Source organism: Colobus angolensis, unplaced genomic scaffold (genome assembly GCF_000951035.1).
Source record: "Colobus angolensis palliatus isolate OR3802 unplaced genomic scaffold, Cang.pa_1.0 Scaffold120, whole genome shotgun sequence".
NCBI classification, from domain to species: Eukaryota; Metazoa; Chordata; class Mammalia; order Primates; family Cercopithecidae; genus Colobus; species Colobus angolensis.
The window spans coordinates 2,051,579-2,058,573 of record NW_012113142.1 but is presented as its reverse complement, the minus strand read 5'-3'; the positions used below and the strand labels follow the sequence as shown (position 1 = coordinate 2,058,573).

The 6,995-nt window shown below is 48.7% G+C and overlaps 1 pseudogene; it reads left to right on the top strand.

The window, feature by feature from the left end:
• LOC105503765 overlaps positions 1-4,230 on the top strand; it is a 9,641-nt pseudogene extending 5,411 nt beyond the window's left edge.
• Positions 4,231-6,995: the final 2,765 nt, after the last annotated feature.

Genomic DNA, 6,995 nt, shown 5'->3' with positions numbered 1-6,995 from the left:
CTTCCTTCCTTCCTTCCTTCCTTCCTTCCTTCCTTCCTGTCTCTCTTTCTCTCTTTCTCTCTTTCTTTCTATACAAGGTCTTCCTCTGTCACCCAGGCTGGAGTGTAGTGCTGCTGTCTCGTCTTACTGCAGCCTCCATCTCCTGGGCTCAAGCGATCCTCCCACCTCAGCCTCCTGAGTAGCTGGGAATACAGACACACACCACCATACCTGGCTAATATTTTGTATTTTTAGTAGAGATCAGGTTTCACCATGTTGCCTAGGCTTGTCTTGAACTCCTGAGCTCAAGCAATCTGCCCACCTCGGCCTGACAAAGTGCTGTGATTACAGGACGGAGCCACCGCTCCCAGCTGATAGACCTAGATTTTGATTCCAGTTCTGCTGCTTACTAGTTGAGAGGGGAAGTGGCTAACTCTTTCTAGGCCTTGGTTTGTCCATCAGTAAGATGGGCATAGTGATCCCCACCCCGTGTTCTGGCCGGACAGCATTGTCATGTCAAGAACTTCGCTGGGCATGGTGGCTCACGCCTGTAATCCCAACACTTTGGGAAGCTAAGGAAGGAGGATCACTTGAGCCTAGAAGTTTGAGGCCAGTCTGGGCAACATAGTCAGACCCCATCTCTACAAAAAAAATTAAAAAATTAGTTGGGTGTAGTGGTGTGTGCCTGTAATCCCAGCTACTTTGGAGGCTGAGGTGGGAGGATGGCTTGAGCTGGGGAGGTCAAGGCTGTAGTAAGCTATGATTATGTCACCCTACTCCAGCCTGGGTGACAGAGTGAGACCCTGTCTCAGAAAAAGGAAGACCCAGATCTTCAGGAAAGAAGAAAGGACACGACAAACAGTAAACATGAGCAAATATGAAAGGCAATCTTTTTACGCTTAGTTTGTTTCAAATATATATGGCAATTTAAGTCAAAAGTAAAAACGTTTGCCGGGTGCAGTGGCTCACGCCTGTCATCCCAGCACTGTGGGAGGCCAAGGCGGGGAGATCACATGAGGTCAGGAGTTTGAGACCAACTTGGCCAACATGGTGAAACCCCATGTCTACTAAAAATACAAAAATTAGCTGAGCGTGGTGGTACATGCCTATAATCCCAGCCCATGTGATCCTTTATGGGAGGGAGAGAGCATAAGGAAACCTGCACTTGGATTCCTCCAGAGTCCTATGACTTTTTTTTTTTTTTTTGAGACACAGTTTTGCTCTTGTTGCCCGGGCTGGTGTGCAATGGCTCGATCTTGGCTCACTGCAACCCCCGCCTGACAGGTTCAAGCGATTCTCCTGCCTCAGCCTCCCGAGTAGCTGGGATTACAGGCGTGCACCACCACGCCAGGCTAATTTTTGTATTTTTAGTAGAGGTGGGGTTTCACCATATTGTCCAAGCTGGTCTCAAATTCCTGACCTCAGGTGATCCACCCGCCTCAGCCTCCCACAGTGCTGGGATTACAGGTGTGAGCCATCACACCCGGCCTCTCTGACTTTTTCCGTTATGATCCAGCTGACGTAGGATGTGGGACTCAACTCCAGAGGGAGGGAATCCAACTTTGGACCAGATTGAGGACTAACCAAAACAGAAAAGAGGCAAAAGCACTTCTGCATGAGGCAGAGGTAACGAGGACTTCTTGCTCAGGAGTTTGAGACCAGCCTAGGCAATATGATGAAACCCTGTCTCTACTAAAAATGCAAAAATTAGCCAGGCATGGTGGAGTACCCCTGCGGTCCCAGAAAAAGAAAAAGAAAAAAGGATTAACCACCAATTCTTCACCAACTCTTCCAAAACATAGAAGAGGAGAGAATATTTTCCAACTCATTCTATGAGGACAGTGTTACCCTGATACCAAAAGCAGGCAAAGACATCACAAGAAAAGAAAAATACATACCAATATCTCTTATAAAATAACTAGGAATAAATTTAACCAAGGAGGTGAAAGAATTATATACTGAAAACTACAAAACATTGTTGAAAGAAATTAAGGAAGACCCAAATAAAGTTTTTAAAATCTCATGTTCAGATTTTTCAGCTGTGGACCTCTCAAGAACTCCAAAATATGGCTGTGTGTGGTGACTCACGCCTGTAATCCAAGCACTTTGGGAGGCCAAGGCGAGCGGATCACTTGAGGTCAGGAGTTCGAGACCAGACTGGCCAACATGGTGAAACCCCATCTCTACTAAGAATGCAAAAATGAGCTGGGTGTGGTGGCGTGTGCCTGTAGGCCCAGCTACTTGGAAGGTTGAGGTGGAAGGATCAATTGAGCCCAGAGAGATTGAGGCTGCCAGTGAGCTGTTATCACATGGCTGTACTCCAGCTAGGGTGACAGAGCGAAACCCTGTCTCAAAAAACAAAGCGCTCCTGTGACTCTGTCTCTTTCAAGTCTCCCAATAGTAAAATAAGGTGCTGCAAGCAAGCACCTTAGTGCCAGTGCATGGAGGAAGAAAGTGCTGTCCAAATTCATATCCTCCTAAAGGGTAGAGTCTGGGCCCTGGCTCCAGCAGCCGGCAGCTGCTCTCCACCACACAGGATTTTCCTGCCATGCACTGTCTCTCTCTCTCTCTCTCTTTTTTTTGAGACAGAGTCTCACTCTGTTGCCCAGGCTATAGTGCAGTGGCATGATCTCAACTCACTGAAACCTCCACCTCCCGGGTTCAAGTGATTCTCCTGCCTCGGCCTCCTGAGTAGTGGGACTGTAGGTGCCCCATCACACCTGGCTAATTTTTGTATTTTTAGTAGAGACAGGGTTTCATCATGTTGGCCAGGCTGGTCTTGAACTCCTGACCTCAAGTGATCCACCTACCTTGGCCTCCCAAAGTGCTGGGATTACAGGTGAGAGCCACCGTGCCCGGCCCACACACCTGTCTCTTGGGACCCTGAATGCACACGTTTCCTGGCTATTCCAACTGACCCCATGAGTGCTGGGGTCAAATAAGTGGGCAGAACGTGTCCATCTCCAGCCTCAGGCAGTCAGTGTCCTGCGGCAGTGTGGTGAGGGGGCTGGTGTCCGCAAGCAGGGCTCCAGGGTTTTCCGGTCTTAGAGAAGCAATCCAGCTGTGCAAGTCCTTCAGGAAGGAAATCCTTTCACTTCTTCTTTTAGTGAAGTTCTTGACCACCAGATTTTGTGGATTAGCAGAATCCGGTCCTTTCTTGGCCCCTAATCAAGAGGTATCTTTTTTTTTGTTGTTTCTTTGTTTTTTTAATTTATTACTATTTTTTTTTTTAGACAGAGTTTTGCTCTTTGCTGTCCAGGCTGGAGCACAATGGCACGATCTCGACTCACTGCAACCTCTGCCTTGTGGGTGCAAGCGATTCTCCTGCCTCAGCCTCCCATGTAGCTGGGATTACAGCCACCTGCCACCACGCCCCGTTAATGTTTGTATGTTTAGTAGAGACAGGGTTTCCCCATGTTGGCCAGGCTGGTCTCGAACTCCTGACCTCAGGCGATCCACCGCCCTCGGCCTCCCAAACTGCTGGGATTACAGGCGTGAGCCACCATGCCCGGCTAAATTTTGTATTTTTAGTAGAGAGGGAGTTTCCCCATGTTGGTCAGGCTGGTCTAGAATTCTCGACCTCAGGTGATCCGCCTGCCTGGGTCTCCTAAAGTGCTGGGATTATAGGCGTGAGCCACCGCGCCTGGCCCAGGAGTTATTTCTACAAGGAAAAGGATGACACCTAGTCTCGGGGCATGACAGGAAAACCGGGTGGTTAGGGCTTCCTGCCCCCTTCTGTCCTGGGACTCCCTGCCTTCTGGGCCTCCCCAGCTGTGGACCAGCGGTGGTGCTGGAGTGGAGACGGGTGGGAAACTGCTGGTGTCCAATCTAGATTTTGGAGTGTCAGGCGCCAATATTCGGGAGCTCTTTGCAGAATCTGGAACGCTGAAAAAGACGGCTGTGCACTCTAATCGCTCTGGCCGCCGCTTAGGATCAGCAGACATGCACTTTGAGCGGAAGGCACACGCCCTGAAAGCCATGAAGCAGTACCACGGCGCCCCTCTGGCTGCACCGTGAACATTCAGCTTGTCACATCACAGATCGAAACACAGCAGACACCTGCACAGAGCGTAAACAGAGGTGGCATGACTAGAAACCGTGAGACTGGAGGTTTTGGTGGTAGCAGAGGCACCCGGGGAGGCACCCATGGAGGCGCCCAGGGAAGAGGCAGAGGCGCCTGCAGGAATTCAAAGCAGCAGCTTTTCGGCAGAGGAGCTGGACGCCTATAATGCGAGAATGGACACCAGTTAAGCAGACCAGCAAATCCGCATGCGCAAGAGCATGCGAAACAGGACCCAGGCGTCTCCTCTTGCTGCATGGTGGGGAGGCGGTGGCTGCAGCTGTGCGGCCAATGATGGATTTGTTTCTTTTATGTTTTAAAATAGGATTTAAAAACTCATATAAAGGTTTCTTTCTTCTTCTTTCTTTTCTTTTCTCTTTTTTCTGAAACAGAAAAAAAATCCCACTTTCCCATGTTGAAAGATTGAAATACCGTTAAGATGACAATAGTCCCCAAATGACCTACAGATTTAACACAACCCCTAGCAAAATCTCAGCTGGTTTCTTTGCAGAAACTGACAAGCGACTCTAAAATTCATATGGAAATTCAAAGGACCCAGATTTCAAAACTTAATACAAAACTACAATAATCAAGACAGCTTGATCCTGGCATACGGATGGACATATAGATCAATGGAATAGAATTGACAGTCTAGAAATAAACCCTCACATTTACAGTCAGTTGATTTTTGACAAGAGTGCCAAGGCCATTCAATGGGGAAAGAAGTATTTTCAACAGATGGTGCTAGAACAATTGAATATCCACCCACAAAAGAAAGAAGTGCAACTGCTACCACATACCATATACAAAAACTAACTTGGCTAGGCGCGCTGGCTCATGCCTGTAATCCTAGCACTTTGGAAGGCCGAGGTGGGAGGATTGCTTGAGGCCAAGAGTTCAAGACCAACCCGGCCAACATGGCGAGACTTTATCTATTTAAAAAAAAATTATCGGGCCGGGCGTGGTGGCTCAAGCCTGTAGTCCCAGCACTTTGGGAGGCCGAGACGGGCGGATCACGAGGTCAGGAGATCGAGACCATCCTGGCTAACACGGTGAAACCCTGTCTCTACTAAAAATACAAAAAACTAGCCGGGCGAGGTGGCGGGCGCCTGTAGTCCCAGCTACTCCGGAGGCTGAGGCAGGAGAATGGCGTAAACCCGGGAGGCGGAGCTTGCAGTGAGCTGAGATCCGGCCACCGCACTCCAGCCCGGGTGACAGAGCAAGACCCCGCCTCAAAAAAAAAAAAAAAATTATCTCGGCCGGGCGTGGTGGCTCAAGCCTGTAATCCCAGCACTTTGGGAGGCCGAGGCAGGCGGACCACGAGGTCAGGAGATCAAGACAATCCTGGCTAACATGGTGAAATCCCGTCTCTACTAAAAATACAAAAAATTAGCCAGGCATGGTGGCGGGCGCCTGGAATCCCAGCTACTGGGGAGGCTGAGGCAGGAGAATGACGTGAACCCGGGAGGTAGAGCTTGCAGTGAGCCGAGATCATGCCACTGCACTCCAGCTTGGGCCACAGAGCCAGACTCCATCTCAAAAGAAAAAAAAAAAGAAAAAAAGAAAAAAAAATTAACACAACATGGATCAAATACCTAAATGTAAGAGCTAAAACTATAAAACATAGGGAAGCAATATAGGGGTAAATTTGTTTCTCTGTTACCCAGGCTGGAGTGCCATGGCATGACTATAGTTCACTACAGTCCCCAACACCTAGGTTCAAGTGATCCTTCCACCTCAGCCTCAGAAGTAGCTGAGACTACAGGCATACACCACCATGCGTGGCTAATTTTGTTTATTTTTTATAAGAATGAGGTCTCACTGTGTTGCCCAGACTTGTCTCAAACTCCTGACCTCAAGTGATCCTTCTGCCTTGTGACACTTGAAAATTATTTCAAAATAATAAGGAGGCTATAAGAAAAATTAAAAAAACAATTTGGGACCGGGCAGGGTGGCTACACAAGTAGTCTCAGCTACTCGAAGGCTGAGGTGGGAGAATCAACTTGAGCCCAGGAGGTCGAGGCTGCAGTGAGCCATGATCTCACCACTTCACGCTAACCTGGGCAACAGGGCAAGACCCTATCTCAAAAAAAAAAAAAGAGTCATAAGACTTTTGCTTAAGAATTGCTGGGCAGGCACAGTGGCTCAAGCCTGTAATCCCAGCACTTTGGGAGGCCGAGGTGGGCAGATCACCTGAGGTCAGGAGTTTGAGACTAGCCTGGCCAACGTAGTGAAACCCCGTCTCTACTAAAAAAAAAAAAAAAATACAAATATTAGCTGGGCATGGTGGTATGTGCCTGTAATCCCAGCTACTGGGGAGGCTGAAGCATGAGAATCGCTTGAACTCAGGAGGCGGAGGTTGCAGTGAGCTGAGATCGTGCCGTTGCACTCCAGCCTGGGTAACAAGAGCAAAACTCTGTCTCAAAAAAAAAAAACACTTACTTAAGATATTTTTCAGATCCTGAATTCCAGCAAAACAGCTGATGCCAACCAGTTTGAAGACCCCTGCAGAGGAAGAGAATGAGCGTGAGAACACAGCTTCTTCATCTCCCTGTCCCATGACTTCACCCAGCACACTTCCACCCATCAACCACCTCCACACTTCAGCCCACTCCAAAACCCTGAAAAACCCTAACTCCAAATTCCCGGGGAGATCAATTTGAGGTTTCCTCCGTCTCCTCGTTTGGTGGCCTTATGAAGAAACCTCCTTCTCTACTGCTACCTGGTGTATCTGTGTATTGACTTGCCATGAACATCAGACAAGGGAGCTATCTGCGGATACATTACATTGTTGGTGGTGATGAAAAATGGTCCGGTGCCGTGGAAAAGCAGTTCCTCCTGTTAAACATAGAATCACTAGGCTGGGTGCGGTGGCTCATGCCTGTAATCCTAGCACTTTGAGAGGCTGAGGTGGGTGGATCACTTGAGGTTAGGAGTTCAAGACCAGCCTGGCCAA